Below are 23,872 nucleotides of genomic sequence, written 5' to 3'. Positions count from 1 at the left end.
CTCAGTCGACGTCCGTTTATTTCCATTCGCTTTACAATGGTACAATTCTTGCTTCTGGAATGAGTAGACCGGCAAGAAACAAAGAGCAACCGTGAATAGGCTAGAATATTAAAAAAAAAAACATGCATTTGACTCTACATGGCTGGTTTTAATCTGCACAAGCTGCATACATGTTGATATGTGTCCGTTGTTTCATACAAGGCTAACATAAATCTTTGTAGGTAGGTAGGAGTGAGGCTCATGAAACAGCTCTGTCGAGATGTGAACCTTTATTGACAACAACTTTCAAAATACAGCGTTCCACCACAACTCGGTACACGCCCACTGTGTTGCAGATACGCATACGGTGTTGCGGCTAGCGGTAATATCACAGCATCGTTCCTTTCGTCGAAGAATCAGAGACACGTCTGTACTCGATCTCGTGATAACCAGGAAGTGCACGAAGAGCGGGCTTCTCGCGCCTCCTGGTCCTAACTTTATTTTTCTCATGTAAACATGTGGCAAAGAAGAAAATACACAGAATAAATGTTATAAACAGAAGACATATCAACGCGCAAAATAATATTTCAATACACTCCCACTCGCGTTGAATGTCGTAAAGCCACCAACAGACAGTTAATAGTTAAAAGATCAAACCACATCCCTTTGAACACAGCAAGTTCTTCTCCCAGGCGAAAAAATGAACTGGGAAGTCAACTGGTACGAGTTTGTTCCCAGTTGCCTCCAACTGGTCATGAACTGGAACCAAGTGGGATCAAACCGGCGGCAACTGGAAGCTAAAGTGGTACCAGTTCAAGCTGGGCTGGTGGCAACTGGAAAGTGAAGTGGTACCAGTTCAAGCTGGGCTGGTGGCAACTGGACATGAACTGGTACCAGTTCAAACTGGGCTGGTGACAAGTGGACATGAGCTGGTACCAGTTCAAGCTGGGCAGGTGGCAACTGGAAAGTGAAGTGGTACCAGTTCAAACTGGGCTGGTGGCAACTGGACATGAACTGGTACCAGTTCAAACTGGGCTGGAGGCAACTGGACATGACCTGACACCAGTTGAAGGTGGGGGTGGCAACTGGAAAGTGAAGTGGTGCCAGTTCAAACTGGGCTGGTGGCAACTGGACATGAACTGGTACCAGTTCAAACTGGGCGGAGGGAACTGGACATGACCTGGTACCAGTTCAAGCTGGGCAGGTGGCAACTGGAAAGTGAAGTGGTGCCAGTTCAAGCTCGACCAGCTGACATGTTTGGGAGAAGTTTCGGTTTGGGTTCCGGGATAGGTTTGTAATAACATATATGAAGATTACGAAAGAAAGGTTGGGGGGGACGATCGGAAAGCAACTTTATACTAAAAAAAATCGTATTTCTATTTTTTTGAAGGTGCGCTAGTGTTAACAAAAGCTAATTTGGAATTATTATGTTTGTATATTTTGCGCGTTCCTGCTCCCCTGATGAATGACGCGTTGCAGATGCAGCGTTCGCGCTTGTCTGCCGTGTTTTGACTTTTCCCGTTCGTCTCAGCATGCCCCAAGTGACATTTTTGCTCTTAATGTTATTAGCGTGACATGCGACAATATAAATTACAGTGAGCGTCATCGGCTTCAGTACGACCAGACAGGTGCCATGCGATTGCGGCTCTGTTGCAGCTGCGAAGACTGCTTCATCGTGAGTACTATGCTCAAGTGTTTTTTGCTTCCTGCGAACAAAGCAGAAATATAAATAATGGTACCGTCCTGCTGCACGTAAAGTTTGTCTCCCCAGTGTGTTGCACGAGAACGTATGGACGCGTTTCTTTCACGACCAACGCCCGGTTTATACAAATGCGATGTTAACGTTAACAAAGCAACTTTTTGCACACCACACGCTGTGAAAAGTGTCTCTTGGTTTCTCGTTCTTTTATTCATCATGTGCCGTTAGTCTGCGCGTTCCCGCTTTTAATGCATGTCATTCTCGTGTTTCAGATCCTTCACACGGAAAACACGGGTTGCTCTAGAATCCGCATAGCTCACCAGAGTACTCGTGGCGTGGATCGGAAAAGCATGTGAGTCTGTTGTGGAGCAGTTGTGCCTTTCAATTCATGTTTTGGTGATAATATTGTGCTTCACAGGACGACTGCGAAGCAATATGTCGAACTCCACAAGCGCCTCCTGTAACGGGGGATACACAGGAAAGGTGAGTGTCTGCGACATATGTGTGTATAGTGAACTAAATGAATTAGTAATGATAGCCTTCTGCAGCTCTATACGTAGAAAACCAACTGATGACATGACTTCCACGGCTGCCCGGAATGCTTCCTGTTTTCCTCAACCGTTTCTGTAAAGTCAGTGAGAAACTGCATCGTGAAATACAAAATGTCTGTTTCAGAAGTGCACAATAAAATAATTCATGTTTATTTCAGTATCATGCATCTGTGGGTTCCATCATGGAGATCCAAATGAGCTCCCGAGTGGCTCAGTTCCGCTTGGAGGAGAAACGTTGCTACTTCGGCTGCGACCAGTTGCAAGCTGGTATTTTGAACTGGGACCAGTTCAAGCTGGGACCAGCTGCCAACTGGTTTTGAACTGGTCCCAGTTCAAACTGGGACCAGCTCAAGCTGTGTTATTGAACTGGGACCAGTTCAAGCTGGGACCAGCTGCAAACTGGTTTTCAACTGGTCCCAGCTCAAACTGTGTTATTGAACTGGGACCAGTTCAAGCTGGGACCAGCTGCAAACTGGTTTTGAACTGGTCCCAGTTTGAACTAGTCCCAGTTCAATAACACAGTTTGAACTGGTCCCAGTTGGAAAATTTTTCATCTGGGCTGTTTTGGTACCGCCTTGGTGAGTGGTGAGCCCATCTGCAATCATGTCTCCCGTCGGCAGGTACTCGATCACGAAATTTCGGTTTTCGACTTGTTCTCTGATATAGAGGTATTTTAAACTGATATGCTTTGATCGTTGATGCTGTACGGGATTTTCCATCATCTTGATTGCTGACTGGTTATCGCACATCAGCAGCATTCCTCTGCCGCCGTATTTCTCGAAATTAAGTTCTTTCAAGAAAGTCTGCAACCAGGTACCTTCCTTCATGGCTTCGGTTAGCGCGACGTACTCTGCCTCGCTAGTTGAGAGCGCTACCGTTGGTTGCTTGACAGACTTCCAGCTTATTGCTCCTTGCGACATTGAAAAAACGTATGGGCTCCTTGACTTTTCTGTACTGGCTTCATTCCAACTTGCGTCAGAGAATCCGACGATTGGCTTTCCGCATGCAGTGTATGTTATTGTTGCATTTTGTGTCCCTTTTAAGTAACGCAGTACTCGTTTTGCCATCCTCCAGTGCTGTACTGTGTAATTCTTGTTATACTGGCTCAAGTACTTCACGGCAAATGCGATGTCGGGCCTTGTGCCCTGTACTAAGTACATGAGGCTCCCGATCAGACATTGGTAAGGTAGCTGACCTGGCGCTCCATTTGCCGCAGTTGCTTGTGAATCATCTCACTTGATCTGGCTCGGCTCCATAGGTGTACTGATCGGCCTACAATCGTCCATTTTGAAGCGTCGCAATATTTCTTGAGTGTACTTCCTCTGACTAATAGTAACCTTCCGTTGTTCGGCTGTGACCTCGAATGTGACCTTTCCAACTCCTTGAGACTGGATCGTGTTGCCATCCGCTAACGTAACCGCCGTTTCATTTTGGTCACGAAATTCGCTCAGTAAAGTGCGAGAGCCTATCATGTGACTACTAGCTCCGGAGTCCACTGACCATCCGTTCCATGTTGCGCTCCTGCAACTTGACTCCTTCGCCCCAAAGGCATATGATGTAGACGAACCTTCCTTTTGTTCATAATGAGATGATGCGTCAGCATGAGCGTCCCCCACTGATGCCAGCCTTGCATTGTGTCTTCCCCTGGGCTGATTTCGACGAAACCCGGTGTCATTCCATTCCTTGCCTCCGGATCCACGACCCGCATTGTTTGCCGGACAACGTCGAGCCATGTGCCCCAGCATTCCACACCTGAAGCATTGCAGACTGTTCTTTCCGCCACGCACTTCCTCTTTCAGGTGTGACCCTTGCTTTGTGAGCGGCTTCGGCCCCGTAACCGTTCTGACGGTTCTCCTCTTGTGCTAATGCATACCTCACTTTTTCCGTTGTGAGATCTGCCAAAGCGCACACGTCGAAGGCCCGCGCTACGCCATGGTAGCCCTCGGTAGTCCTCGGATAGCTATTGATGCTATCTCTGCATCCTCGATGGCTTCACCCAGGGCTCGAAGCTGTTTGCCGAGAGCTTCAACTCGTTGCATATACTGAACTGCATTCTCGTCCTTCGTCCACTTGATTCCATTCAGGTCCCGCTTCAGTGTCATTTTTCGCTCCAGGACACGACCTCGGTTGGCTTCTTGGAGCTTCAACCATGCGCCTTTCGCCGTAACTTGATTAATGACGTAGCATGCCTGGCTTGTAGATAAGGTCTGCACTATTGCGTTGAGTGCCTCTCGATCCTTCTTTGCCCAGGCTGCCAACTCTTCTTCCCTGTTCGGTTGATCACCTTCGATGACATCCCAAAAGCCCTTTGCCTTCAAGGATACTGTGATCTTGAACCTCCAAGTGGGGTAGTTTGCTCCTTCTAACCTTTCGAACTTTTCGAAGCCTTCCGCCATTTTGAACGATTAAGAACACCTGCAGGGACGTTCATTCAAGGATGCTGACCGCTGCTCCACTCCAGTCTGGGCCCATAACCTTTGTTGCAGATACGCATTCGGTGTTGCGGCTAGCGGTAATATCACAGCATCGTTCCTTTCGTCGAAGAATCAGAGACACGTCTGTACTCGATCTCGTGATAACCAGGAAGTGCACGAAGAGCGGGCTTCTCGCGCCTCCTGGTCCTAACTTTATTTTTCTCATGTAAACATGTGGCAAAGAAGAAAATACACAGAATAAATGTTATAAACAGAAGACATATCAACGTGCAAAATAATATTTCAACACACTGCACCTGGCGTGCCACATGATATCTCGGTCGCGATAAGCCGCGCATCGATGCTGACGATGACGGCGCGTTGCTGACGCGCTGACGATGACCGGCATCTGTACGTCGCTACAAGGGCTCCCCCTCGCAGAAACAACGGTCACCGTGTGCTGGGGTGATGAGGTGGATGTGGGCGGGGCCCAGTGGACGATCCGTTGAGGCGCGGCAGGCTGAGGACGATCCAGGGCTTGAGCAGCGATCGGGAGGTTGTGGATGGCTGGTCATGATATCCCATCTGGGGTGGTGTCGAAGTAGGCTGGCTTAAGCCTGTCGATGGACACCGTGTCAGGCTCGCGAGGAAGATCCAAGCGGAGAAACTTATCCGCGCGGTCTAGGACTTTGTACGGCCCGTCGTAAGGTGGTTGCAACGATGACCGTACGGCGTCGTGGCGGATGAAGACGTGGGAGGCTTGGAGGAGGTCGGGGTTGATAAAGACTGTTGTTCTAGATGCTGTGCGGGGCGGTGTGGGCTTGAGGTCGTTGAACACTAAGCGGAGACGGTCGATGTAAGATGCGAGGTCCGGCACAGGTGGTGAAGAGTACGCGAAGAAGGCTCCAGGCAGGTGGAGTGAACAGCTGTACGTAACAATCTTGGTTGACTGCTTGTAAGGTGCAGTTGGATTTTTCGTGGCGCTTATCGATGGGAGTCTGTGGAATGACACTGACGTCGGCGCCGGTGTCAACGAGGAAGCGACAACCTGACACGCGGTCGGTGATGCGGAAGAATCGGCTGTTTTCACCCCCAGCCACTCCAGCCGTTAATGGTGGGGGGGTTCGTTTCCCGGCCAGGAGCAAGGAGCGTGGCAGTTACGTGCAGCGTTGCCGAACTTGCGATGGTACCAACAGTGCGTATCCTGCGGCGGCGACTGGGGACGATGCCTACCTCGTATAGGTGTGAGTTGTCGGCGAAAGCCACGTCGAGGGGACGGGGAGCGATGACGTGCCAAAGAGGCCACCTCGCCCACGAGGGCTGAGACCACATCATGCAAGTGGTGTAGTGATGCCATGACGGAGGAAATGTCCGTGTCAGTGGAAAGTGACGGAGTCTGACGAGAAGCGAGCGTGGCGACGGCTCCCAGGGTAGGAGTACCAGCGAAGTCCAAAATTCTGTCACCCATTTTTGCCAAATCGTCTAGGCTGTTTTTTTCCGCGGCGGCAATAATCATTCGGACGTTATGGAGTAACCGTTGAAGAAACAGTTCACGCAAAATGGAATCATCTGTTTGTCGGTTACCGGCAAGGTCACGCATGCGGCGAAGAAGCTGTGTGGGTCGACGGTCGCCAATCTCTTCACTGGCAACCAACTGCTGTAGCCGACGTTCCTGAGATGTGAATGTCCGACGAATAAGTTCGTCTTTCAAAACGTCATACGGTCGCTCCGTATCCGGGTCGATGATGAGGTCGCGCACTTCAGCGGCTGCTTCGGGAGGTAGGTTGGCAATAACATAGCCGAACTTCGTCGTCTGGGATGTAATACGTTGTGCCGAGAAAAGCACTTCAGCTTGTGCGAACTAGAGCTGAGGGAGCTGGCAAGCGAAACGGTACCAGGGAAGCCTCGAGGGGCGGCGAAGTTTGCTGAGCGGCTTCCATGCGGTGTGTTCCAGGTTTGCCGTTCGGGTCACCACTTTGTAGGTAGGTAGGAGTGATGCTCATGAAACAGCTCTGTCGAGACGTGAACCTTTACTGACAACAACTTTCAAAATACAGCGTTCCCCCACAACTCGGTACACTGCACCTCGCGCGCCACATGATATCTCGGTCGCGATAAGCCGCGCATCGATGCTAACGATGACGGCGCGATGCTGACGGTGACCCGGCATCTGTACGTCGCTACATTTTCATCTACACAAAAAAAAAATGACAAGGCTTAAAAATGTGACTTCCAGGTCAACACAATGCATGACCATGAGATGAATTTATTTGCATTAGTTCATTCCCTTAATGGAAATATGTGAATATGAAACAGTGATACATTACAATTCATGAAATGATGCATGCATGACTTTCCTTTTGTCGTTTCTTCTTATAAAAGTAGTGCACGAATTAACATTCTGCACTACTACACAATTTTTCAGTTCACAACGGAACCGTATGATACATTGATCTTAACAGCTCACTTCTTCAGCCAAGACTCCCTGGGCAGCAAAATCCTATTAGCCATGTTGCTGTTGTTTTTCTTTTTCAGAATCCTTCGCGTAGCCATAGAACATGACTGGAATATGGAAAATAGCTATAAATAACAATGTCCTGTTGCTGTTTAGCAATAGCGGTTAAACCTTTTCTCTCGCATGCCTAGACTTGTTGAGCAGTGTTGCCATTTTACCTGCCGCTAGCATCTTACTGTTCTCTAGCTATGATGGTGGCGCCATCTGGTGTGATGCCTTGCAACTAGGTAGCCACCTGTCGTCGATCTCTGCAACTGCCGGGTGCCAACTACCAACATGGCGGGCGCAGATCAATCGGGTGTTCCGGAGCGGCTTCTTCGCCACGGCATCGCTGATTTTTGAAATAATTGTTTCCACTCTATTTCTATCTATTTATTTTATTTTCTACCTATTTTTTTATTTTTTATCAGCTCAAGTATCCGGAAACTCACACAGTGGTCTGGACACGTCTTAGATGCTCCCCAATTAGTGTAATGACTCCCTGAATGATCCTAATTACTGTGGGGAGTCCCAAATTGCTCTAATTGCTAATTAATGGCGTCCAGATCAGTGTGTGAGTTTCCAGATACTTGAGCTGATAATATACTACTATTATTTCATTCCCCACATCACCACCAACAATAAGGTAGAGTATCGCCCCTGGCGATGAAACTCCCCATTCAACAAGGGCGTTGTGAGAATTTTTTTTCCATGGGATTGGCAAGGCACTTCCCGTTCCCAGAACTGAGTGACACCCCTTCTTAAAGTTTGCTCGACCTGCGTACTCCCTGCCATTAATTGAAGCAATGCATTCCACCTAGTTTTGTTAGAATACCCGTTGACCCCAAGCTTTAGAAAAGAGCACCCACGCTTGTGTGGATGCTTTTGTGGATGTGCGGATGCTGTGTGAATGCACACAAGTGTTTCTATGAAATGTCCCTCGATAATGTACACGTGGAATGGAAGCGCAACAGCGCCACAGTTCTTTTTTCTTTTTTTTTCTCTCGGGCACTAATGTTCATCGTGTTGACTTCATGGCAGAACACATTGGCGTGCCGTTCTTCCTGGCTTATGAATGCCGTACTGGAACCATGGCATAATCAATTATTGTTCTGTTTTGCTTAAATTGCGATAATGCCGACATCTTGCCTGTACGCTTAGTGTGTGAAAGGCAGACCACTTTCCATTGCGCCGACCTACCTCACCTACTTCACCACCTTCCGACATACTTGACAAAGGAACAATAGTAAAGAATTAATCTGTAATCGCTAGCCTTACAAGGGGAATGGGGTCGAAATTCCTGTTTCTCAGTTTGCACCTGCAGGCCTTCCCGCGCATTTTAATCTAAATGTCCTAACAAGTAAAGCACGTGCCACAGAGACTCCCCAAGCAGCAAAATGTACTGAAAGTCGAGTGCAATAGGGGTGGCCGGGTAGGTGGAAGTCCTTAAACAGACTCGTGAAACTAAAGAACATTGATAAGACACATACCGTCCACCCCTATTGCACTCGACTTTCAGTACATTGTGCTGCTTGGGTCACTATTACAAAGCGTACTTTTCATGTGTGAGTGAGAGGTCTGCTGTTGCGGCCTAGTTAAAGTCTCCAATGTTGTGTTGTTAATAGCAAGCGTATATTCTGTTAACTGCATTTCGTAATAAAACGCATGAAAAAACACAAAAGTTCAGGAAGAATGTCGATTTTCAGTAGAGCTACGGGCCGCATTCTTAGGTCCACACCCCGCCCGAGCCCGAAAAAATTATATAGATTACCTCGGCCCAGTGCCGTCGGCTGTAAAAGTTGACAGTGGCTCACTAATAGTGGGGTAACACATGCTTATGCCGAGCTTAGGCCCCGTAATGTACGGGTCTGGACCCATAATGTCAAACCTGAGCTCATGGCAGGCATGCAAAAAAATGCTTTACTCTGCCCGGCCCGTATAGGCCAGGCCAGGGTCGGACGTTCGGCTAAGGCCGAGCCTGTGCAGTGCTCCAATTTACATCCATCGTCGAGAAACATCATCAGCGTTTGCGTGACTTCACTCTTGGTGCGGTGAAACGACACTTTGATATGACGTCCGTTGATCCACACCATCTTATCACCACTGTTTGCGATTACATCTATCTTCCTTTTGTCTTTGATTCTAGGGCTAGCTTATTTGAGCAGAGTTTACCAGCCACCTTTCCCAAGCAGCACAGTGTACTGGAAGTCGAGTGCAATAGGGGTGGACAGGTAGGTGGAAGACCTTGAACAGGCGCGTGAAACTAAGGAACACTGATAAGACACATACCGTCCACCCCTATTGCACTCGACTTTCAGTACATTGTGCTGCATGGGTTTGTGTTAAAAGCGATAAAATGCCCCAGCGCAGGGGACACAAAAAGAGACGAACACGAAGAACACTGCCCGAGCAGCACAGTGTACTGAAAGTCGAGTGCAATAGGGGTGGACGGGTAGGTGAAAGGCCTTGAACAGGCTCGTGCAACTAAAGAACATTGGTAAGACACATACCGTCCACCCCTATTGCACTCGACTTTCAGTACATTGTGCTGCTTGGGTGACTGACAAACAGAAATTCTGTTTGACAAGGAAACACGTTCATAACGTTGTGCAAGTCGGTCAGCCATTCGCGCAGCCCCCCAGCTTTTCCCTTTCCCGTCGTGCACGTAGGCCGGTCTTGCTCCTAATTGCTCTTAATTAAATCGCAATGAAAGAATTGCTCTTATGCGGTACCACAGCAAGTATACGTGAGGTCCACGTGGCTTTGCCTTTTCATCATAGTGTTGTGGCCCGCTGGAGGTGGTGATTGTGAAAAAGCTCGCCGTTGCCGGCCTCACAAAGGTGGGCAACGTCACGACTGACGCACTGGGGAATGTGCGTCCTGGGCCGACTTCTAAGGGAATATGTCTGAACGCCGGCATATGTCTGAAAGAAATTGAGAAAAACCCAGGAGAAACCCCAGACAGCACAGCCGGCACCGGGATTCGAACCCGTCTGCGAATGCCCCTTTATTGCTGCTTTCTAGTGGACAGACGCTTTGTCACCATGCTTTCCCAAATATTTTCTTTTTCTCATCCGCAGCGACATACTGTCGTAGCGTATTGGAAAACAAGGTTTTCAACAAAACAACTCCAACCTTCCTTATCGCAAACCAGAAACCTGATGCGTTTTATCGCTCTGAACATGCACTACCAAACAGCCCGGTTTTTATCACTTTTTTTACAGTTTAAAATGTGAAAAAAAAAGAAGTGTGAAATGAAGTGAATGAATGTGAAGCAGCACAATGCACTGAAAGTCGAGTGCAATGGGGGTGGACGGGTAGGTGGAAGGCCTTGAACAGACTCCTGAAACTAAAGAACATTGATAAGACACATACCGTCTACCCCTATTGCACTCGATTTTCAGTGCATTGTGCTGCTTGGGTCGTATCATGTTATAGATTACACGGTGCAAACTCGCGCGAAGGTCACTCTGTTGCCTCGTCCAAATGATATGCTTGTTTTCCTTTCTTTTTCCTTTTTTTTTTGTGTGTGTGTGTGTGTGGGGGGGGGGGCTTGAGCATTCAGCAAACTTTCTTGGAGGTGGCGTGAACTGACCGCAACGTGTACAGTTTGGAATAGAGCATTGCAATGTACTCATGGTGATGCCAAGAACAAGCTCAAGTACATGATAGAGCTCTGCCCGCCGACTACGCCTTAATGCCGCCAGGACACCTCTACTTCTCTGTAAAATGGGTCTTCTCCACACGTCCAAATGCCACACTTGCGCTGTTGAAGCTGGTATTCAACATCATCTTCTCGACTGTCACAGATTCGGCACCCTTCGCGCCACGCTGAGACGTCGCCTACTCGAGCTGCGGTGCACGGGCTTTTCTCTCGCCACTCTGCTCGGCCCAGTACGAGATCACACACAGCGGTCTGTGACCAAAGCAGTTCTGACTTTCTTGAGAGATTCAGGTCTTATGAACAGCCTGTGAACTCAGTCGTGCAATCTCATTCTTCTGTGCCCCACTCTCACCCTCAACGCATTAACCTCATGCTTTCCTTTTAAAGACATCTTGTGTGATCCATCTCATCATTCTTTCACCGTTTGTTAGTCATCTTTTTTTGTCATCTTTATCTTTAATCTACCTCATCCTTCTTTCATTATTTGTTAGTTTATCCTTTATTTCCTAGTTATTTTTCTTTTTCTTTATTTCTTATTTCTTAATTTTCTTTCTTTGTTTATTTATTTCTGGAATAGCAAGCCGACGTCCCGTTTGGCTGACCCTTCCGCCGTTCTTTTTTTTTTCTTTTTCGTCTAATAAATATATCCTCCCCCCCTCTGCACGCACCGACTTTCCAGGGCCCGACCCGGCTCGGGCGCATCGGAAAATGGCCCCGTCCGGCCCTGGCCCGGACATTCATGTTTTTAGGCGGCCCGATCCGGCCGCCTAAAGTTTAGTGTTTAGTAGTGCGCACTAAGTGTTTAGTGTCTAGTGTGGCCCGGCCCAGCAAATACAGCCAAAAACATACATATACAATACGTACACAGCCAATAACAAGCTCGACCACGACCCGATGTCGTGCAGGGTTCTAGTACATAATATCAACAAATAAGACTATGAGTCACGCTGCATCTGCTATTGGTTCCGGAAGGCACGGTAAGTTACCACCGGTCTAATAACGCTGGCTATTATAATGTGGGGTAATTTCTGGAATACAGTGAACCCTCGTTAATATGACCCCCGATAATCTGACATACGCGCTTTACGACCATATTCCTGGAGAACAATTTAGTGAAACCTCTGCAAATGTCCCCCGTTAATATGACAGTTCCGCGTTATGACCCAAATTTTCGGGAACGACCATGGTCATAATAACGAGGGTTCACTGTACACCGTAGAGGAGAAAATTGGGGAGACATGTGGCGTTCGTCACTATATTTTATTATTCTCTTTCGCATACAAATTACTTTCGCAGTAAATGCCAAATACGCTTTTGCAGTGCAACGGTGGTGCAGTCTCACTAACGCACATTAATAGTTAGTTTTAGTATACCGTTAGTGATTTGGATGATGGCTTGCCACGCCGAGACTGGGAGGTGACACGGGTTCGAATTCTGTCACCGGCTGTGCTGTCTGAGGTTTTCCCTGGGTTTTCCGAAGACTTGCCAGACGAATGTCAGCACAGTTCCCCCTGAAGTCGGCCCAGAACGCATACTAACCCCCGTGTCCCCCACTCCTTACTGCTGTCCTCTCCGTCTGTCCACGTCTGTACGCCACTAATAGCCACAGTTGCTTCGCGGCGCTAACACAGAATTAAAAATACCGTACGCTATCGCCTTTGCCTAGGTGTTGCCGTTGGTGGGTATGCGCATGCGCAAAGCATAGAGGGCTCTGCGCAGAACCACCACGCTATCCCTTACGTACGCAAAGGCGACAGCGTACGATATACTAAAACTCACTAATATCTGCACAGAGAGCAAACGTCTTTGGGCAGCAGTGATTATCAACTATTCCTTGCAACACTGGCTAACATTGCAGAATTCACGTTACGTCGCTAACAGACGATGCAGCTATGATCTATCCATATCTGATGTAAAAATTCCTTTTCTGCCCTTCCCGCGCCTTTTTCCATTTTCTTTCCTCCTCAAGACGTGCTTATCTTTTAAGTTGGCTTTCTTGCATGTCGTTCTGCTATCAGGCAAAACAGGCATCAGAAGAGGTATCCCTGAATTCTGGTCATAAAAGGAGTACAAAGCCAGCAACCAGTAGACACTAAACAATAGAATGAGAATCAGGCGACCAAGCGGGTAACGTCATGGGCATTCCCTGCATTTTTTTTTCAGGGGATGGAAAGGAACTTCCAAAAGGGGATAAAGCCTGCGACCACTAGGCACTAAACGATAGAATGGACAGCCAAAACCTTTCATATGGACAATATATATGAAGCGGATAAGGTCATGGGCATTCCCTGGATTTTTTTTTTTTCAGGGGATGGCAAGGACCTTCCAAAAGGGGATAAAGCCTGCGACCACTAGGCACTAAACGATAGAATGGACTGTCGAAACCTTTCATATGCACAATATATATGAAGCGGGTAAGGTCATGGGCGTCCCCTGGATTTTTTTTCAGGGGATGGCAGGGAACTTCCGAAAGGGGATAAAGCCTGCAACCACAAGGCACTAAACGATAGAATGGACAGTCAAAACCTTTCATATGGACAATATATATGAAGCGGGTAAGGTCATGGGCGTTCCCTGGATTTTTTTTCAGGGGATGGCAAGGAACTTCCAAAAGGGGATAAAGCCTGCAACCACTAGGCACTAAACGATAGAATGGACAGTCGAAACCTTTCATATGGACAATATATATGAAGCGGGTAAGGTCATGGGCATTCCCTGGACTTTTTTTTTTCAGGGGATGGCAAGGAACTTCCAAAAGGGGATAAAGCCTGAAACCACTAGGCACTAAACGATAGAATGGACAGTCGAAACCTTTCATATGGACAATATATATGAAGCGGGTAAGGTCATGGGCGTTCCCTGGATTTCTTTTCAGGGGATGGCAAGGAACTTCCAAAAGGGGATAAAGCCTGAAACCACTAGGCACTAAACGATAGAATGGACAGTCGAAACCTTTCATATGGACAATATATATGAAGCGGGTAAGGTCATGGGCGTTCCCTGGATTTCTTTTCAGGGGATGGCAAGGAACTTCCAAAAGGGGATAAAGCCTGCAACCACTAGGCACTAAACGATAGAATGGACAGTCGAAACCCTTCATATGGACAATATATATGAAGCGGGTAAGGTCATGGGCGTTTCCTGGATTTTTTTTCAGGGTATGGCAAGGAACTTCCGAAAGGGGATAAAGCCTGCAACCACAAGGCACTAAACGATAGAATGGACAGTCGAAACCTTTCATATGGACAATATATATGAAGCGGGTAAGGTCATGGGCGTCCCCTGGATTTTTTTTCAGGGGATGGCAGGGAACTTCCGAAAGGGGATAAAGCCTGCAACCACAAGGCACTAAACGATAGAATGGACAGTCAAAACCTTTCATATGGACAATATATATGAAGCGGGTAAGGTCATGGGCGTTCCCAGGATTCCCAGGACAAACGTTTTGACTATGCTCGTTCTGTCGCTTAGCGTCTATTGGTGGCAGACTTTTTACCCCTTTGCAAGTTCCTCGCCACCCCCTAGAAAAAATCCTAGGAACGCCCATGACCTTACCCGCTTGGTCCTCTCCATATCAAAGATTTTGACTGTCCTCATTCTACCGTTTAGTGTCTATTTGTTGCACGATTTGTTCCACTTTGGAAGTCCTTTGCCATGCCCTAGAAAAAAATCCTGGGAACGCCCATGACCTTACCCGCTTGATCCTCTCCATATCAAAGGTTTTGACTGTCCTCATTCTTTCGTTTAGTGTCTATTGAAAAAAAAGAATGAAGAAGGAAACGGTGAAAAAACGACAAAGTAACGGTTCCGATTCCTGCTTTGACCCAAGCAGCACAATGTACTGAAAGTCGAGTGCAATGGGGGTGGACGGCATGTGTGTTATCAACATTCTGTAGTTTCACAGGTCTGTTCAAGGCCTTCTATCTACCCGTCCAGCCCCATCGCACTCGACTTTCAGTACATTTTGCTGACTGCGGAAGTGTGTTTTGTCTGCTGCGACGCTACTCACTGATGAGGCCGTGAGGGGCGAACAAGACCGCGCCCGAAAGCTACTGCTTCAGGGGATTACGATGGTCCCTGAAAGGGACGCGACCTTCGGTCCTACTTTTCTTTCAATAGCAGACAGCAAACAAATGCCGGTTCGTGAAACCCAGCCCTGCCCTCCCGATCTGTTTCGGTCTGTTTCAGTCTGTCTACAAACGTCATGATGACGTTTGTCTTGTAGAGCTCTATTGTACTTAACTTCTGTACTTAACCTACTGCTCTGGTGCCACTGACACAACCACTAGAATATTGAAGTTTAAAGGGGCGATGCACACGCTTTCCGGAATTTTATTTAACTTGTGCCAGAAACACAGTGGAGCAATGTAACAACTTGAGTTACTGTTTACCGCTTGCGTGCCGCTGGAACTACCAGCATATTGCAGATTCAAGTGGCGGTGCACACACTTTCGGGAATTTTATTTACCTTGTGCCAGATGCACAATAGAGTAATGTAAGCACGAATGTCATCATGACAAGACATAACATTTTAAAATTCACTGAGATTGGTGCAGAGGTGGCAGTAAAATTTCGAAAACGCAGCGGCGTACCCCTTTAAAATGGACCGACGCACTCCGCACTTCCGCACTCGTAATCGCTGGCACCAATGTCATAATGACAAGATATAACGTTTCAAAATTCGTTGAGATTGTAACAGGTGGCCGCAAAATTTCGAAAACGCCGCGGCGGACCCCTTTAAAATGGACCGATGCGCTCGTACCGCTCTGCAGAGGTAATAAAATAGCGTTTTAATGCGCCGAGATTGAAATAACTACAGGTGGGACGGATCCAGAATATTGCGAATCCGAATCCGAATCCAAGGAAGGTTTTGCGAATCGACGAATCTTACGAATCTCGAATCCTTTCTTTAAAAAGAGTTTAAAAAGCCAAGAGAAAGAAAGAGTCTCGGGTCGAGGGATGTCAGGGGAGACCCGCAAGGCAACCTTGATCTGGTCAAATACGAGGTCAAAAACGAGGTCAAAATAAAGGTGGTCGAAACGAGAGTCCGGCGGCAAGAAAGGCGACGGGGCTAGACGGGTGTGCCGTTGTGTCTTGGTACGCTGACATGGTAAACAAGAGCGCACTCAACGCTTAATGTCAGCATTCATGTTGGGCCACACGTAGTGGTCCCTGATGGGTGCCTTGTACTTCGGGGTGGGATCGAGCATGGAAGTAGTCGAAGATTCGTCGGCGCAAGGGCAGAGAAACGAAAGGTCTCGGTGAGCCTTGGGAGGTGTCGCAAACCACTGCTGTCGTTGTGCCGAGCAGGTGGACATCCTCGAGTTTGAGGCTGGAGGTGGTCCGGGCACGCAGTTCGCTGTCAGATGACTGGGCGGTGACCAGAAGGTCGAGGGAGAGTATGGAAGAACATTGTCAGTCTTCGGCGGTTATGCGGTCGGGGCGGTTATGGTGTAAACCCGACTGAGAGCGTCGGCCACACGATTGCTGATGCGGCTTAAGTGCTGAATATTGGTGGTGAATTCAGAAATGAAGGATAGCTGCCAGATTTCACGTGGAGTATCTCCGGTGCCGAATGATGAAAGAGCATACGTAGGTGGCTCGTGGTCAGTGAAGACAGTGAATGAACGTCCCTCCAGGAAATGGCGAAAATGTCTGACCGCGAGGAAGATGGCAAGAAGCTCGCGGCCAAAAGTACTGTAACGAGTCTCTGCCGGCTTCATGTTTCGAGAAAAGAAGCCGATGGGCTGCCAAGCAGAAGAGCTACGCTGCTACAGGACGGACGTCAGGACAGCTCGAAGCGTCGATCATGACGCAAGTCGGAGCATTGTGCCTGGGGTGGACGAGTAGCGCGGCGGAGGCAATATCCTGACGGATCTTGTCAAGAGCAGCGTGTGCATCAACAGGCCAAGGTAGAGTGGTGGCGTCATGTTTCCGACATGTAAGAAGGGCTTCGAGAGGGGCTAGCGTGGCCGCTCAAGATGGGATGAAGCGCCTGTAGAAGTTGGCAAGGCCAAGGAAACGCCGGAGCTGCTTGACGGATGTTGGTCGTGGGAAATCGCGGATTATAGTGAGCTTGGAGGGTACCAGTTGTAGGAATCTAAGGAGAGAAAGACAACTAGGTCCTTGGTGATCGGTAACCAGATTCCAACTGGCCCGAGATGATTTATTCATCCCGGCGCTGATGCTCATGTGAAGGTGACGACGCCGCTGTTACAAGGGCAAGTGAGAGTGAAAGGCCATGAAGCCTGCAATGAGTTGAAGACACGTGAGGGTGAAGGCTCATGAGGGCGAAGGCACGTGAGGGTGAAGGGCCGTGAGTTAAAGGTATGTGAGCTGAAGGAATACGATTGTGAAAGGCTATGAGGCCCGCCATGAGTTGAAGTCGTCAGGCTGAGGGACCAAGAAACGGTTTTGAGGTCATGAGTTGAAGGCTGGCGAGTGCGATCGCTAGAGAAAGGGTGTGAGGGTGAGGGGTATGAGGGCTTGAACTGGTGAAGGCAGAGTGGTGAGGGTGATTGAAGGGCTGCGTATATGAGTTCGGGTGAGGTGAGCTTGAATGAAGCCGACAAAGTTATTATTTCGTGAGGTGAAGGTGAGTGAAGTCGCACCGAAATGCCCACCTATGTGGTTACAAGTTTTGTCCCGCTTTGGAAGTTCCTTGCCAACTCCTAGAAAAAATCCTGGAAACGCCCATGACCTTATCCGCTTGATCCTCTCCATACCAAAAGTTTTGACTCCTCATTCTATGGCTTAGTGTCTGTTGATTGCGATCTTTGTCCCCCTTGGGATCTGTCTCCCCCTGCGGGGAGGAGAACCGGGCAGGAGAAGCGCGCGCCCGCGCGAAGTTCGCGTTCATGTGATCGACGTTGCTGTTTAGACGCGCACTTCGGATGCGACATTCGAAACTGTGGAAATGTCGTCGTCTCCGTCAACTGACAGTGATGACAATGCGATCAGTGGAGGATCTGCGCGGCTCGGGAATGGCGATTCCCGCTTCCATATCGTTTGACCATTACGCTGAGGTGGACCGCTGCACATAATTTTGCGCTGAATTCACCGATGATGAGATCGTCGCCGAAGTTCTGAACCTGCATGCGGATAGATCGGACGACGACGAGGATGACGCCGAGAACGGCGGCGAACCTCCGTCTACTGCGCAGATCCTCGCGGCCATCGATACGCTCGGACGAGTTTATTCCGACAGTGTGACATTATCAGAAATGCAGCGTGACGTTCTGTCTTGCGCGCGCGCTGCCATGCAGACGCGTATCGACATTTTCTGCCGTCCCGTGTAAATTTTTTTGTAATAAACGCCAGTGTGAGAGTGGATTTTTATGATTAACTTCTATTTCGGACTGCTCGATAATTCGGACAAGTCCCGTGACCATTAGAAGTCCGAATTAACGGTCGGCGACTGTACTTTCACCGCATCACTGGATTTTCCACTGTCCGCCGTTGCGAAAACGGTTTCATCTCTCGGTGGCATCTCATTGGCAGAGGGCGCTCTGCACCATGGCATGCGTGCCAGAGCAAAGAGGGATACAAATTGGGCGTTTCTGTAGATCATGACTAAAGCGCTAAAACCCAAGTTTGGTTACCCCCATTGGTTCGTCAGTCAGTGCAATGTGTCTGTGTTTGTTAATTTAGCTCCCCGGCACTGGGGTTATAGCGCTTTAAGTCTTGCCAGAGCAGGCATTTCACCTGTGAATGAGTTAAGTCGGTCTTATTAAGCGAAACTGTCATTCAGACAAATATATTACTCCGTGTGGCACCGCACGAATAGCATTAAGACGTTAAGCACCCCGTGCCATTTTTCGCGCCACATTTTTTGTTAAAGATCAGACAGTGAATCAGAAGGACGGAACTCTTAACTTCAAAACAAAACTTCCTCCCTCTTCCCACCTCAGTACAGGCGGTTCAGCAGTACGTTTGTTGACGCGCCTGCCCATAACGACAACGCTGCAACGTAAACGGCACCTGGGAGATAACGCATGTGCTGCCATATGCAGGAAAGAAAAAAAGGCTGTCGTCAACAGCGCGTGTGTTGCAACCATTTAAGTTCTTTGCACTGCGTTTAACTATCCCGCACAGTAATGCGGAAGCCACACAGTTCGCAAGTTGGCTGTTGAAAGTCAAAAGGACGTATATTCCGAGCTGTTACCAAATTTTGTGTGAATATGGTGAGTTTAAAATCGAAGCGAGTACGGAGCAAATGGTTACGTAATCGTACCAAACATATTCAGCATGCACAGCATCAGCACATGCAGCATAAATACAAGTACACAACAGATATGCAGATGTATACGTGATACGTGCATACCAAGCTTCGCATGGAATGGCTCATTGCTTTGTTTTATATTCCGTCCGGAGTATTATTTCCGGAGTTTCTTTTCTTGTGGGTGCAGCTTGGTAACTATTCGAATATACTGTATTAGTTCCGAAAAGAGACATAGCATCGATTCTGAAGTCGAATATTAATTCGATATTCGATTCGGGATCCGAATCCAATGTATACAAGTATTCGCTACGGAAAATTTCGAATACTATAAATAAAGTTGAACTGCTAGAGCGTAGCCATCAAAGCAATACGTTCGTCGAAAAATTGTTGCGATTATGTCTTTTTTTTTTTCTTGCATTTTCCGACTATATTTCATGAAATCGTATAATGTTTCGAACTCTTTTAGATTTGGTATTCTGAATTCTCATGTTCCCACCTTTCACAAGAGGAAGGGGGTGTTGTCACATTACCAGTTTTTGTACTTCTGTGTGTGACGGTTTTTGAGTGGTCCGAGAATTCACACTTTTGCAGCTTTCTGCGCGTGTTTTTACACTTTGTCTATATTTTAGCTTTTTGTCTAACATTTCGTACTTCTGAGCTTGGCTGGTTGGTCGAATTTTCCTCTGAGAAATCGTGCGTCCGGGGACAACTTCGGAGAGAATTGTGCCGGCATTTGCGTTAAAGCCGCCCGTCCGAGGAAAACTCAGGGAAAACATCCAAACGGCACAGCGCTGCCGAGATGCAGTACATGTCTCGTGGTGTGCCGCAAGGGTCAATTCTTGGTCCCTTCCTGTTCTTAGTACTAGTATTTGGCGCACTATGGCCCTAGTAGCTAATGCACCAGAAAAACCCAAATCAAATCAAATCAAATCTTAGTCTATGTTAACGACCTATCTAAATTTTTATCTACCACTACTGCGCTATATGCAGATGACATGAAAGTGGTCCACTTTGTGACTTATACGACAAGGCTACGTCTGTGGTCAGTAAGCTCAGCTTATGGTTATCTGTGAACGGGCTAAAACCCAATGTTGACAAATCCTGTTATATGATTTTCCATCCAAAACAAAAAAATATATTGACTATGGTAGCTGGGAATTACTATTTAGGGGTATGCGGCTGCCGCGGGTTGACAACACGAAATTTCTTGGCGTATACATAGATTCTCATTTATTTTCGTCAATTCACATAGAACATGCGAGGAAAAAGGCTGAGAAAGGGTTGTATGCTATTTCTCGTTTAAAGTATCTCCTTCCTCTGAAGGTGCTGCTAGCAGTCTACTACGAGTTGTTCCACAGTCATCTCTCTTACGCCTTGGAGGTTTATGGTATCACTTATGACACTCGCCTTCATGACTTGTGTATGCGTTACAGAAACGGGCACTGCGCATTATGCTTCACATACCATTTCGAGAATCGGTTTCATTCGCTTTCACACCCTTGCGCGTTAGACCGTTGTCAGACCTTGTTAAATATAAGTGACTTGTATTGTTTTGCAAAATCATCCATGGTATATTACATTACATGTTACATGGCATGTTACATTAGTTACATTTTTCACAGGGTAACTTAACTCGTAACGAGTTCTTTTTGACGGGTACCTTCAATCTAGGGTCTATAACTCAATTGGATTTCAAAATTTCATATTTTTGCGCTGTGTGATATTTTTGCTGCAAGAAGCTCTCCAGCGTTTCGAGATTTCTGGAGCGTTGAATCTCTCTCTCTCTCTCTCTCTGTACATTCGGTAACGTCCCCGGCTTTCAGATAATAGGGAGTTTTAGGAGAACGTAGAAGCTTCACGATAACATTTCTGAAAACATGATACGCCAGTCGCCGGACTCCTTTGGAATGGATGACATCACGTCGCTGATATCTGATAGACTGACAGCGATACGGAGTCGGAATCGGAGCGGGCATAAACAATGAGAATTGGCCGAGGCAGACTATAATTAGGAACGACACAAGCACGCAAGCCTCAAACACCGCTTCCCTGAGTTGTTTGACTTCGGAGGGAGCATACGATTTCATGAAACTCCCTAATTTTGCGAGCTTTCTTCTTGTTAGATTTCATGACTTTCCGATTTTCTTTTCTTATCAGAGTTTTTACGCTTCCAAATTTCGGAGTGTTTTGGTTTTTGAACGTTGCCAGACATTTTGTATTAATATTCATATGTTTGCCTTCCACTGGGTAGTTATTAGCGTTCTTTCTCCTTTGGTTTACGATTTGGGGCTTACTTTTTGGAATTTGCGTAGGGTCTGGAATATTTCTACTTCCTGGGTTCGAAGCTTTGGGACATTTGCTAGCAAGACGCTACCAAAACAACCGCGCTCCCCGGCAAGAGAAATGAAATATATGTTGTTGTTGTTTTTTTGTTTTTGTTTTTCCTTAAGGTTTCCATGCTATTTCGCATTTCTTAGCTGTGGCTTCTTATAGGACATTATTTCGCGTCTCCTATATAATAACATTTCAGACATATGTCGGCACAGTTCCCTTTGAAGTCGGCCCAGGACGCACATTCCGCAGGGCATTAGTCCTGATGTTGCACGCAGTGGCGTATCTAGAGCTACCTCCGCCCATGGCAACATGGTTAACATGATGTCCTTGGGGATGCGTTTTCGTGTGGTCCGCACTAGGTTTCACACTACAACCTCTCTAATGGCGGTTGCTTTAGATCATTTATGAATGTGCCAGGTTGAGTGCCCGACCTGGCACATTCACACCCGACCACATAATGGCGCCCCTGTTCACCTGGCGCCCATGGCACCTGTCCACACCTGCCACACCCTAGATACGCCACTGGTTGCACGCCTCTGCGAGGCCGACAACGGCGAGCCCCTTCATCACCACCACAAACAACAACAACAACAACACATATTTTACGACAAAAGTAGTCAAACGTACAAGTGTGTCTCTTTTTGATAATATCATTTTTTTTTTTTTTTTCATTTAATAAGTTTTCCTCTCGCTTTCTGACTCGTACCTTTGTGGTTCTTTTAAACGTTTCTTGCTGTCACGAATCTGTCTTGCTGTGATTAATGTGTTCTCCTAACAATATCTCATCAAAAGTCAATTTCCTCGCAAACGACTGAGCACTACGCTCGCGACTAAACGTGACACCTGGAATATGAAATATCGTTGCAGATATAGTATATTACTCATTCAACTGTCGCGCGAAATCTGCAGGTGCTTTATGATACAAAGAGATATGAATTGGTCAGCTTCGAATCCCAGCGTGCTCTGTAAGCTCTGTAGCTTCTCCGCTGCTAAACGAACCACTAAAGTGCGAAAATTTCTCTTCGCGGAATCAAAGGTGCCGTTACCTTGATACCAGCACAAAAAGGAACAGGACTTAACGGCTGCGGCAGAGGCCTCGGATCCTCGGCCAGTTCAAACAACGAGGACTACTCTTTATTTAATGATGAAAGGGGAGATTCAGCGCCAGTTCGACGCCGCCGATACCCCTCGAAAGAGCAAAGCAATGTACCCATCTCAATATTCGGCACGTGTGCCACAGGCGTTCATGATCGAAGCCCGCTCACCTACACCACGCGAGTAAGGAACGTGCGGACACTATTAGGCTGTTTGAGGGTACTACGGACAAAGAATTATCGTTCAAAACGAGTGCTAGAAATTAAACAACTCATTATTGTTCCACAGCCCAGTAAACCATCTACGTCCCAGCGACGTCCATGTAACATCCTGAGCGTGACATTCGGATATCCCAGGGAGGTTAGCACAGAGCCTATAGACATCTTTTGTACGTCCAATAGATAGCCATTTGTCCCGCTTTTTCCACATCCACGGGACGTCCCACTAATTCAACTAATGGACATTCGGACATTCAGAGCACATTGGCGCCACCAATTACAATCCGTGCGCACGAACACATATTTTGAAACATTTTGCGAGCGTTTTGGTGGTGGTGGTGGTGGAGGGGGGGAGGGGTGTCGGCACCATTAACGGACCCGTAACTATAGAGAGTGGCCACCACATAACTATTTCGTTCCCTGTTTCCCCTCTGTGCCCGTTTCTGGTATTTCCCATAACGGACACAGAGCGCGGTTGTTTAAATAAAGCAAACAGAGAAATGGAAAAGCTCACAGTCCAAAAAGCTTCGAAAGGTGCCAGTATTCCCTTTCCAAGAGAAAACAAATACTATATATTGCTTGTCGCGCGAACTTCCGCGAATTCGAGGGTACTGCTCGCCTCCGAAACAAAACGGTGGGTGAGCTGTCTAAGTATAATTCGATTATGCACAAAAACAACAGTCATGTGAGGAGTTGCGTGGTGTATTAACTCTGCAACAAGGTAACGTCTGTGTTTCTTACTCCTCTTGGTCTGAGACACTCAGTAGGTTCATCGAAAGTCAAATTTGAGAGTGCCACAGAATTCCGCATCTCTGCCTCTTTCGCAATAAGTGCTCAATGTAACATAGACAGTCAGTTTCGGAAGGAGCAAAATCTTGTAATGTTGCACAGGATCGCCCTTTGTTTCTGAGAAACGTCATTCAGCAATTTGCACGTACTTTTTGGTTCATGATGCGATCACCTCAGAATATCGAAATCTCGATGTACCCAAGATATTCGCTTTGGGACGTACAGGGGATGTACAGAATTGGATATCCCCAACAACTAAAATATTTTGAGGAGACAGACTGGACGTTCATGTGACCTCCATGGAACATAGCTACAGTTGTGACACGACTAGTTTGGATCCAATCACGAATATCCCCGAGACGTACATAGGATGTCTCGACGTCTTGGACGTCTGCGACACATTTTGGACGTCTC

At 47.4% G+C, this 23,872-nt stretch overlaps 1 long non-coding RNA gene across 1 annotated transcript; it reads left to right on the top strand.

Annotated features, from left to right (window-relative positions):
• The first annotated feature begins 1,461 nt into the window (after positions 1-1,461).
• Positions 1,462-2,389, top strand: LOC135390110 (uncharacterized). The gene is made up of 3 exons (XR_010421713.1): positions 1,462-2,030; positions 2,097-2,161; positions 2,227-2,389. It is a non-coding gene; the product is annotated as an uncharacterized LOC135390110 (long non-coding RNA).
• The last annotated feature ends 21,483 nt before the right edge of the window (positions 2,390-23,872 follow it).

The sequence above is a fragment of the Ornithodoros turicata genome, chromosome 3, assembly GCF_037126465.1.
Source record: "Ornithodoros turicata isolate Travis chromosome 3, ASM3712646v1, whole genome shotgun sequence".
Lineage (NCBI taxonomy): Eukaryota > Metazoa > Arthropoda > Arachnida > Ixodida > Argasidae > Ornithodoros > Ornithodoros turicata.
The sequence above is the reverse complement of the archived record's forward strand: the minus strand, read 5'-3'. Positions and strand labels throughout refer to the sequence as shown.